The sequence below is a fragment of the Artibeus jamaicensis genome, unplaced genomic scaffold, assembly GCF_021234435.1.
Source record: "Artibeus jamaicensis isolate MK-2021 breed Jamaican fruit bat unplaced genomic scaffold, CSHL_Jam_final scaffold_1689, whole genome shotgun sequence".
Taxonomy (NCBI): Eukaryota; Metazoa; Chordata; class Mammalia; order Chiroptera; family Phyllostomidae; genus Artibeus; species Artibeus jamaicensis.
Window position 1 is genome coordinate 6176596 of NW_026522029.1, and position 11258 is coordinate 6187853.

Genomic DNA, 11258 nt, shown 5'->3' on the forward strand with positions numbered 1-11258 from the left:
GACCTTTTGCCGCTCCCAACTCTCGACCTCTCTGATCCCACCCCAAGGGGCTGCTGTCTGGGGCAAGCCTTCCCCACTGTTCGTGCGGCTGCTCCTCTCCTCTTAGCTCTCAGAGAGGGCGTCTCTGACCTCGAAGTCCAAAGTAGCCCTCTGACCCTTGACCTTTCCTTCACCAGACTCTGTTTTACTTCCTTTAAAATCCTTACTGCTTTAGGAGATTGAGTGTTTAACCACCAGTTGACCTTTGTTTTCCATGCACAACAATGTAAGTTCCAGGGAGCTGATGGCCACATGTGGCCTGGATCTCGCTGGGTCCCTAGCACCCAGCCCTATGCTTGGCACAGACTATGAAATCAATAACTTTGTGCTGACTGAATGAGTGAAGGAGAAGTTTGGGGGTGGGCTGAGCCCAGGAACCAGCGTGGAAAGGGTTTCCCCCAGGAAGCTGGCCTGCACTTCGTCCCCAAAGTGTGGTGGCTACTCACGCTTTGTCAGCAGTGCCGATGGCTGGCAAGGAAGCCTGGAAAGGGCTTCCGGGCTCCTGGCCTCTCTCTGCCTCTCTGGCTAGCAGGAGAGGCCATCTCCTTGCTGTCGGGATGTGTCACTCCAGGGTCAGAGAGGGGACTGCCTCCTCCCTTTGCCCGCTGCTGCAAGCGATGACTAGACCCAAAGGCTTGGTGACACCCTGGTGGCCTTTAGGCTGCCCTGGAGGCTGGCAGCCCGTGTGCCTGAACAGCGGTGGAGGGCCTGACCGCTCAGCATTTTGTGTTTCCAATCACCGAACACCGGGGCATTGTCTCCACACCGCAGCCTGGGTCATGAACGTGCGGCTGCAGCCACTGTGTCTGCTGCATAGGAAGTGGCTGATGAACGTGTTGGCAGGTTCCCTGGTGGGGGGGGGGTCTGTTTATTCCTGCAAACAGAACAGCTGTGGTGTTAACTAAACCCAGGGGGCCAGTGCAGTCCCCTTGTTTGCCCAGAGAGTGCTCCTGTCCTTAACTTCTGAAGGTCATCGAACTCTCAAAGCCTGTGGGTCTGTCTCTCCGGGTTTAGCAGGTGACAATCATGTAAAGAGGTGTCCTTTAGGGCACCAGCCGAAATGCAAGCCGTCTGCTCTTTTGACCGATTTGCACCCTCAGGCGCTTTCTTGTTCCTCTGTGTTGATGGTGGCCTGAGTTTGCGCAGCCTGAGGAATTTCTGCAGCCTGAGACTTGGCTGCAAACTCGTAATTCGGTTTCGGTGAAGAGTTTTCTCCTGAGTCCCGACACTTTTCTTCATCTCTCCTTTCCATGGACCTGGGTCTTGATCCTGCTCTCACTGCTACCACTGCCGCGGGCGAGGACAAAGCCCCCTCGCTGTTGTTCTACCAAGAGATGAGATTCTTTAGAAAAGAAATTGTACTTGGAAATTAAGGAGCCAAGAAAAAGTTCAGGACACTGTCCATAATAAAGTTAGAGACATTGGTTTTCTGCTGGGCACAACTGCCAGTCTCCCAGCTCACCAATAAATCACTCGACAAGCATTTAGTGGTTTCCTATGGGGCATTGCGGTGGATACAGGGGATCCGAAGACAAACAGTGGGCAGAGCAGAGGGCTCTTGGTATTTACAAAACAAACAAACAAACAATAACCAGTGGGAAAACCTGAGTCATCTTTTAGATGCACTAATGTGCTGGGCTACACGTACCCGTAGGTGGGAGAGATTCGCCATGGAGAAAGAGTGGGCTGAGGCTGGAAGACCTGGGTTCAAGCCCTGCATCTGCCCCTTTACTGACAGTGGTATTGGGCCTGTTGGTCATTTTGAGCCTTCGTTTTCTGCTTTGGGGAAAAAAAATACTTGTGTCAAGGTTTTGTGGCACAGACTGTGCTGTTCACCAATTGCTGTCTCCTTCCCTCCTTGGAATCAGGCGGGCCGTGCGACTGAGTTTTGGCCAGTGAACGTGGGTGCAGTCGCTGTTCCTCGCTCTGCAGCCCAGCCCACGGAAACCTTCCGCAGGACCTTCCGCACTCCGTCACCCCCTGCAGGGCTCTGCGAGGGAAGGACTTGGAGGTTCTGGGGGGTGGCAAGTGCCACAAGAAGAGAAGAGCCTGGGTCCCGTGTCTGCACAGGATCCAGTTCCCCTTGTCTCTGCCCATCTGCACTGAAATGCAATGAGAACAACACATTCTTTCATCATGTGAAGGCCCTGAAATTTTGGGGTCATTTATGATAGTAGTTAACTTACTTTGACAGGGTTTAAATGGATAAAAGTTTTGCAGAAACTTCAAAGTATTATGTTAATGTTACTGATCATTATCAGGCTTTTATTCCGGAAAACCTTTTGAATGCACATTAAAATTTTTTTCAAAAGCTACTTTCCAGGCTCTATATAGTCCCTGCATTTTCTCAAGGATGGCGGGGGGGCAGCCAGGGGCACCCCTTGGAAAATATCCAGAGGTCTGACCACCTGGAGGTGTGCATGCCCTGGTGGCCAGGTGTGAATCCTTCCAGGAAGTGGAGCCTGATTGGCTCTCCTGCCTGGAGGAGCAGACTCCTCGCAGGGCAGACTCCGGGTGGCAGTGTCCAGCACAGGGACAGCATGGAGGCCGGGGGCCAGCTGTCTGCGCATCAGCTGCTTGAGGGTGGAGTACTCTAGGGCTCAGAAAAGGAGGTGAAATGAACCAACTGTCAACAGGTTCTGGGAGACCCTGGCGATCATGGGAGTTCTGTTCCTTTGATCCACGGCTACTCCCAGAGTCTGATCCCAGTTGACTCTTACTGGTGGTCTCCTGGCCCGGCCCAGAAGAGGCCTGAGAGCAGACACAGAAGCCCCTTCAGAAGTTGATTTGTTCTGAGATCTGGGCAGGGACTGGGGTGTCGTACAGATGGGTCCCGGTACCAAACAGCTGGGGCTGTTTGTCCGAGGAAGCCATGAATCATCAGGGAGCCCCACTCCTGACTTACAGAAAGGAGAGGGGAGGAGAAGGGATGGACTCACTCTACTGATGGCCAGTCAGGGGCCAGATACTGTCTGCGTCTTTAAGGCAACTCTCAGATTGGAGGTGTTCCTATGCCCACTCTTCTGGACAAAGAGACCGAGGCCCAGGGAGGTAGAGTGACTCGCTCAGGGTCACACAGCTAGAAACTGCTGGATCTGGGGTTGTGACTTAGGGCCTGTGTCTTCCACTCTATCTCGCAGCCTTCCCAGTAGGGGAGAGATGCAGTCCCATCCCCCAGTGAGGCGGAGGAAAGTGGCCCCTGGCTCTGTCCTGGCTCTCCTCGTGGCGTTGGCTCCTCTCACCAGCAGGTCTGGCTCCTGAAATTGGGAGAGACCCCTTCGGTGAGCATTTGAAGGCTCAGGACAACAGGTAGAGGCGACCAGGAAGGGAGGTGGGCAGGGTGGGTACTGGGAGACGGAGGGGGAGGAGGGGGAGGAGAGGAAGAAAAGGAGGGGAAAGAAGGAGCTGAGAAGGTCAAATAGGAGAGAAGAGGGAGGTAGAGTTGCCTCCCTGGAGCTTTGATCTTGAGCTGGGTGTCCTCTGTACGGAGGGAGGGTGGCAGATGGCCTTGGGGCGTCTGGGTGGCCTTCAGCACTGAGAGTCTATGAGGATTCGATGCCTCTTTGGTATCTAGCCTGTTCTCAACTTAGCCAAGCCTAGAAACTGAGGACAGTTTCAACTATTTTCAATTGGGCGATTGATCTTTCAAAAAATCCTGCTCCGAGTCTCCTGGAACCACGCAAGCCAGCCCTTTGGCACACACCTGCTTTTGGGATGTGTGCAGGAAGGGTCGGGGGTCGGGGGTGAAGCACCCCTCCTGTTTGGATGTGCCTGGCCTGGGAGGCCGGGATGCACACTGCCAATGGGTTCCTGGCAGTTCTGGAACTGCCAGCTAGCCAGCTCCCCTGAGAGACGCCTGGCATAATAATGGTACATTTGTTATTTTCCAATTGTCATTCTATTAATATTTGTGTCTAGCCCAAAAAGCTTTCAACAGCAGCCAGCACCACTTCTCTGATCCTGAGTGGGAGGAGAATGTGCATTAAGAAGCAAATTGCTTTTCCAGTGGCCATCGTGGCTCAGGAAGGCTGGCTCCGGGCTGGGCTGGAGAATGGCTGAGTCCTCCCTCAGCTCCTGGACCCTGCGGCCTCCCCGCCAGCTTTCCCAGAGCCCCGCTCTGGGGCTGAGCTCCGGGGAAGGAAGTGGCCTGTGGAGAAGAGGCATTTTATATTTTCTGCAAACTTGGAGGGAAGTAGGAGAAATGAGCAGTGGCTGAGCCTCTAGGAATAGACCCTGGTGACTTGATGCTGTACCCATAGGCTGGCATGAGAAAGGGACAAAAGTCTTCAGGGTGTCATGAACCCTCCTCCCTTGAGAATTCTCCTGTTGTGGAAAATCGAGATTCTGCATGGTGTTTTGAAGTTAATCTATTGGAACAAGTTGTTTATTTTTTCTTTTCTTTTCTTTTTCTTTCTTTTTTTTTTTTTTAGGGAAGGAATGCCTTTAGTCATGCTCCTAATTTTAAGAGGCTCCACTGAGTTTTTCTCACTGGCTGAATTATAACAAGACCAGTGAGGTCATAGTTGGTGTATTAATTATAGCAAGGCTGGTGAGAAAATGCAACCCCCTTTGATAAACACGGCTTAGCTGCGTTAAGTGAGCAATTTCCGGCAGCAAACTCGAATGGTCTCATGATTACAAGTTGGTCGTCCTTAAACTCTTAACTCTTTTCTCTTCTCACGTCTAGACTGAGGTGCAAACTCAACTTTAAGATGATCAGATCCAGAAAAAGTATGGATTTCACCTAAATTTGGTATCTGATATGTAAATATTATCTAACCTTTCTCATCCGCCTCTTCGAGGCTCCAGAGAACCCAGGGTTTTGCACCCTCAAAGCTCTGTGTCAACAGCTTCTTTACTTAATGTTTTTTTTTTTTCATCAGATGCCATTTAATCAAGGCTGAGTGAAAGAACCCGGGGCTTATTTTATATGTATATATTTCCATATTGAGTGCTATTTGCTGAGCAAGCTGCCTGGCAGTCTAGTGGGCGGGGCTGGGAGGAGCTGCGGGAAAGCAAAGTGGTCGGGCAGCTTCCTTTGAGTCTGACCCTGGCTGGCGTGCTCGCCTCAGAGGGCGCAGAGGCCCAGCGGGTTAGAGTTACGGTGTTTCTTTGTCTGAGCCTCGTCTGCTGTGCGATTTTGTCTGAACCGCACCTTCGTGGGATTACGTAGGAGAGCACACCCACCCGGGGCCTGGCACCCAGGGGTACTTGATAAATACCGAGCGTTAGATGGATCAGTGAACAACTGCTCTGTGGGGCAGTGCTCCCCACTGCCCAAGCAGTGTTTGGACATGTCCGTTCCTTCTTTTTACACGGAGCCCCTCCCTCTAATGACCTGCGACTCTTGCTAGTCAGTGCCCCACCTCCCACTCCCCGGCGGGACCCACTCTAGGGAACATCAGGAACGGGCTGCTCCCGTGTCATCCGGCTGCTTATCCTGGAGACGGACCAGGAGTTGGAGGACACCCTGGACATGCTCTGGCTGTGGTGCATTGGTCACTTCTTAGACCGGGCGGCTCAGAGCATTGTCCCTGCAGGGACCTCACGTGTCCACCTAATGGCCCCGGGAAGGGCAAAGCGTTCTGAAGACCAGGTGTCGGCAGACTTTCTCTGTGAAGGACCTCCAGCAAGTATGATAAGTTTTCATTTTATTTTAACTGGTGTTCAAGTGCAGTTTCCCCATCCCAGCCCACCCCCCAGCCCCAAATGGTGAGTTTTGAGGGCCGTAGCCGGTCACGCCGCTCAGCGCTGCCGTTGGTGTGTTAAAATGGACACACTCGGTAGCAAATAAATGCTGGCTTCCAATAGAACCCCGTGTGTGAAAGCAGTCTGTGGGCCGGATTGGGCCCGTGGCCGTATCGTGCATTAGATGGCGAGATTTGTGAAGCAGGGAGTCTGTCTGTTCTTGTCTTGAGAGGGAGTGCACAGTCATGGTTGAGAGTGTGGTCTGGGCCCTGACCGGCGGGGCTCATCTGGTTGGCTGGGCGTCCTCCTGCAAAGCGAAAAGCCACCGGTTCGATTCCTGGTCAGGGCACAAGGCCTGGGTTTCGGGTTCAGTTCCTGGTCAGGGGTGTGTACGAGCACCAGCAGATTGACGTTTCTTGCTCTCTCTTTCCTTCCCTCCTCTCTAAAAATAAATAAATAAAATCTTTAAAAAAAAAGAGCACGGTCCGGGATCAGACAGTCTGGGTTTGAACCCTGCTCCGCCCCCTCCTAGCTGGGTGCCCACGAGCAACTCGCTCGGTTTCTGGGTGTCCTCAGCTACACAGCGTCTGTGAGAGATGCCGAGTTCTCAGACCGGTGTCCCCGCGTCGGCAGCAAGTAACCGATGTCGGCCCTTCCCAGTGTGACCCGCAGTACTTACAGAGGCCCCGGCACAGCCACGAGGCTCAGAAATGTTGCACGTCCTGCACCTGAGGCCCAGGGGGCGAAACCACCTGTGTGACGTCAGAGTGAAGCGAGGGGCCCCGAGTCCCGAAGCCACGTGGCTGACTCCCAGGTTTCTGTGCTGTCTTCCGGAAGCCGTCGCTGCCATGCCAAGTTTTCGTTATCCAGACTTCACCTTATTTAAATTATTTACAATCTCATCATTCCCTATAGGACAACTTTTCAAGCAGTTCATCGCCTTCATTCCCCCAGCCCTGGATCCCGTCTTTCCTGAGGGATGACAATCGGGACAGTCTTCTAGGATGACCTGTGTGTGTGTGTGCACACACGTGTCCCCCACCTCCTTCAGGGGCCTCTGCACTGTCCTTCCCCAGGTCTGACTCGGTGGCAGTGACGGGGAGTGGGGCGAGGTCTGGCCACAGGGTGACGGTGAGATGGGGTGCATGGTGGAGGACGGGGACCCCCCGAGTTGGGGACTCACTGCCTCACCTCTTCTGCTTCCCAGATTCCCAGACTGGGGGCCCAGCAGTGAGGTTTTCCACTTCTGGAAAGTGGCCCAGGATGCCTTTCTCACCCTACTTCGCTCTCGGGGCTCACCAGCTTCGCACCCGAGTAGCTGCTGGCGCTCCCTCCCCTCGCCCTTCTCAGTTACTGTCTGCTCCACACTCCCGCCCTGTCCTCAGCCGCCACAGCCAGAGGGCACCCGGTGAGGCACAGGGAGAGGCGGGTGGCCCCGCCCCCTGTGTGTGCCGCTCTCGCCCAGGCTTCGGGCAGCCCAGGACTGGGGGGCGCGTGAGGGGAACGACCAGAGTGCAGAGCAGTGGACTCTCTTTTTCCAGGGAAAGGCGTGTGAACGCTCAGGGGCGCTGGGGAGGACTTGCCGGGGCTCACGGGGGCTGCCTGTGGGTGGCACTGGGAGCCACTCTCCTGGAGGGGAGGCCGCCCAAGTGCCCCCATCCTGAGATCTCACCAGGGCACCCCTCCTTCTGTGCCCGCAGGCTGACTGTGTGCTCACCCTAGATGGGGCACTGAGAGCTTTCCTAGCACCTCTAAGCCTCTCTCGTTGTGAACGAGGTCCCTGTTCTCATTTCCTGGTGGGAGCTGACCCTTCCTCTCTCTTAAAGGTGCACTTGAAGCTGGAGAAAGCAGGGAGCTGGGCCAAAGCTTTTCATTCTCCTTTTCCACAGCCAGCTGTTTGCATGTCTGGGGGGACTGCTGGCCAGATGGACGTATCTCACAGTCCTAAGAGCGAGTGTGTCCCAAAATTACGTGCCTTCGGTGCCTCCCTCGTCTCACCCCTGGCTCAGCCCCCCTCTGTGGACTGCACCGGTTCCATTCTCTGTGTCAAGGCCACAGCCGGGCAGCCCGTGGGCCTGGAGGCACCACCCGGGACCACCCCACCTGGGGCGGCCGTGGGGTGGACAGTTCACTCACTTTGGTTCTGGGTCTTGTGAAGTCAGTGTGAGCAGGGCTGGGTGACCTCTCCAAGCACTGGCCACTGGTACTTACTCACGTCCTCCCACGATTTCAGCAAAGCAAGACACCGGCCAGGGGAGGGCCCAGGGGGCTTTGAGGGTCGGACTTTGAGTTTGGGTTTTACTCTGAAAAGAAAATGGCTGGTGCTTTGCTCCTTGGTGCCCCGATAGCATCTCAGGTCTATTTCCCCCTCCCTCTCCAGTGGAGCCTCTTTCTGTGGGGTCACCGAACGTCGTGTGGGCCTCGGAGTGTGTGGCCACCTGAGTGGGAGTGGGAAGTGTGTGCTTGAGTGTGGGGGGGGCAGTCTCCTGTTCCGCTTCTCAAAGAGGTCTGTGGTCCTAGAAGGATTAATAAACTGATTTTTTATGTGTGTATTGAAGCAGAACATTGTTCTAGGGATGTTCAGGTGGAGAGTTCCTTATCTGGGACAGAGCTCTGTCTTCGGAGGGGAGTGGGAGGGAGGGGCAGGGGGCCGGTTAGAGCCGGGCCTGCGCCCCCCAGGCCTCTGGGGGTCTTCCACCGCGGGACACTGGAGAGCCTTGGTGGTACCCGCCTTTCCCGAAGTAGTTATTATTTTACCCCTTTTCTCTATTACCAAAACAACTCAAGACTCAACAAAAGTCAACCAACCTCAAGAGAATAAGAAGACCAGCCATAGATTGGGAGATAAGTGTTTGCAAAGATACAGCTGAAAAAAACATGCTCTTCAAAAATATTCAAAGACTCTAAAAGTTAACGAATAAAAAATCACATGATTTTAGTCGTTTTTTTAAATCCTCACCTGAAGACATTTTTTTCATTTCGTTGCTTTTAGAAAGAGAGGAAGGGGGTGGGGGGGAGAGAGGGAGAGAGACATCGATGTGAGAGAACCATTAACTGTTTGCCTTCTTGTATGTCCCATGACCAGGGATTGAACCTGCAACCTGGGTGTGTGTCCTTACTGGGAGTTGAACCTGCAACCTTTTGGTCTACAGGTTTTTGGTTGGGATGACATTCCAACCAACTGAGCTACACTGGCCAGGGTGAAAATCACCCAATTTCAAAAAATGGGTAGATGTCCTGAATAGACACCTCACCGGAGAAGACGCAGGTGCCAAACAAACAGAAGATGCTCCACGTCAGACGTTATCAAGGAAATGCAAATTATAAGATGCCACACACACCTGTTAGTGTGGCCAAAGCCCAGAACACTGCAAGCCAGCACCATTGCTGGTGGGAATGCAAAATGGTCCAGCCGCTTTGGAGGACAGGTTGGGGGCCCACTGGGGTGGGGGTGGGGGGGAGGCTTGATCAGGAGCTCTTAAATTCTAGCCTGCTTTGGAATCGCCTGGAAAACTTGTTGAAAACCAGAGGTCCCTGGGCCCCATGCCCGGACCAGGTCTGGGGTGGAGCCCAGAATGTGCATTTGTTGTTCTTCTTCTTTTTAAAGATTTTATTTATTTATCTTTAGAGAGGAAGGGAAGGAGAGAGGGAGAGGAATATCAATGTATGGTTGCCTCTCCTGCGCCCCCTGCTGGAAACTGGCCTACAACTCAGGCATGTGCCCGCACTCAACCCGCTGAGCTACACCAGCCAGGGTCATAATGTGCATTTCTGACAAGTTCCCAGGTGACACTGTGGCTGGTCTGGAAACCACACTGTGAGACCCACTGTTTTTTTTACCAATGATTTCAATATCTTCAAAACTGGCTCAGCCCTCCTTGACTATTAGGCCCAGGAGTAAGACTTACTTTCGCCTCCACTTTACAGGTGGGCACATAGAGGCTTAGAGAGTTGCAGTACCTTGTTATAGATCACTTACCCAGTGGACGGTGCAGAGGGTATGAGTTCCAGCTGCCTGAGCCCAAAGACCCAGCGCTGTCCCCGAGTTTCCAGTCTGCCAGCCCCCTCAGGGCCGGCAGAGGTCTGGACAAGTGGCAGGCCGGCTGGCCAGGCCTCTGGCAGGCTGGAGCCCGCCCACTGCTGTCGGGGCTCACTCTCCGGTGCTGGCCTCCCTCAGGCCCCCTCTCTCCCAAGCAGCAGCTGTGAAGGTGATGAATTACACTAAACTGTGAGGCCTCCTTGGGAGCCTGTTCCAGGACGTGCCTTGGGGGCTTCTTGGGAAGGCGACAGGCACGTGGTCTGCAAACAGTGGCTGGCTCCCTCACTCCCTCGCTCAGCATGGCAGCTGCTCAGAGGCAGCGTGGGCCCTTAGTGGCCCGCCAGGGGGGCCTATTAAGAGTCACAACACTGAAAAGCACAGCAGAGACGCTCCATTAAATCCGGGGGGTGGTGGTGGTGGTGGTGGTGGATTGTTGCTTAACAATGGGACCTGCCTCAGAGGTCCTGGCTCTGCCCAGCCCCGCCTCAGTCTCCAGCCTGGCTACCCCTCTCCTGGCCCCTGCGGCCCTTCCCAAAGGCTTGGGGTCCGAGTGACTCTGGGTTTCTGGCTGGAGCTGCTAAGACTGTGTCTGGAAGGGGAGGGCGAGAGCAAATCCAAGGGAAGTGTCCTCTGCACTGCCTGGCAGGGAGGGGCGTGCTGTTCGCTGGGGGTGTGATGCCGGTGCGGCTCTGCAGGAAGGGACCCTGCTGGGCAGAGGGACCCAGCTCTGGACCTGCTCTTTAGAGGGTCCTGTCTTGGCCCTCTTCCCCTGCAACCCTCCCCATGGGGCCGAGAGGATAGGCCCATCGAAGGCCCATGATCCCTCCCTACACCACACTTAGGCTACCTGGGGACCAGCAATCTCGTGCCCAGATGGCCCCGGACTGGCTTCTTGTGTCTGTGTGAGCTCCTACCCCAGCACATCCTTTAACGGGAGATAGACTGTGTCACGGGGGCTGAGTGTCCACACGTGTGTGTGAGGTCCCTAAAGGGTGAGAAGATGTGGGGGACAGGCCAGGCTGGAAGTCTTCCCTCCCCATGGCCGCCTCCCCCCGCACCCCCACCCCCACCACCCCCTGTCAGAGCAGGGCTCCAAGGAGGCTGAGATTTCCAAGTTTACACGTTCCAGGCTCTGAAGATACATTTGTCAAGGGGAGAGTATATTTTAGGTCACAGTTTGTTAGCTTGATTTATAACCTTGAACTCACTTGCTCTTGGCCCTGGAAGTGTTCTGGGTGGGCTAAGTGCAGGTGGTGATAAGAGCAGGCTCCAAGGCTCCCCGACGCAGGCCGGGCCCGCCAAGCACAGGCTCGGCACAAGGGACACTTCTGGGTGGTGGTCCAAGCCCCATGGAAACACTCATTTGTCTCCTGAGACAAGCGTGATGAAAGCCAGGTGCTAATGAGGTGGCAGGAGCCCCTGGTCCGGTGAGGAAAGGGCCCTAATTCTTGACCTTTGATCATGACCTTGACCTTTGACCTGCTGCAGTCTC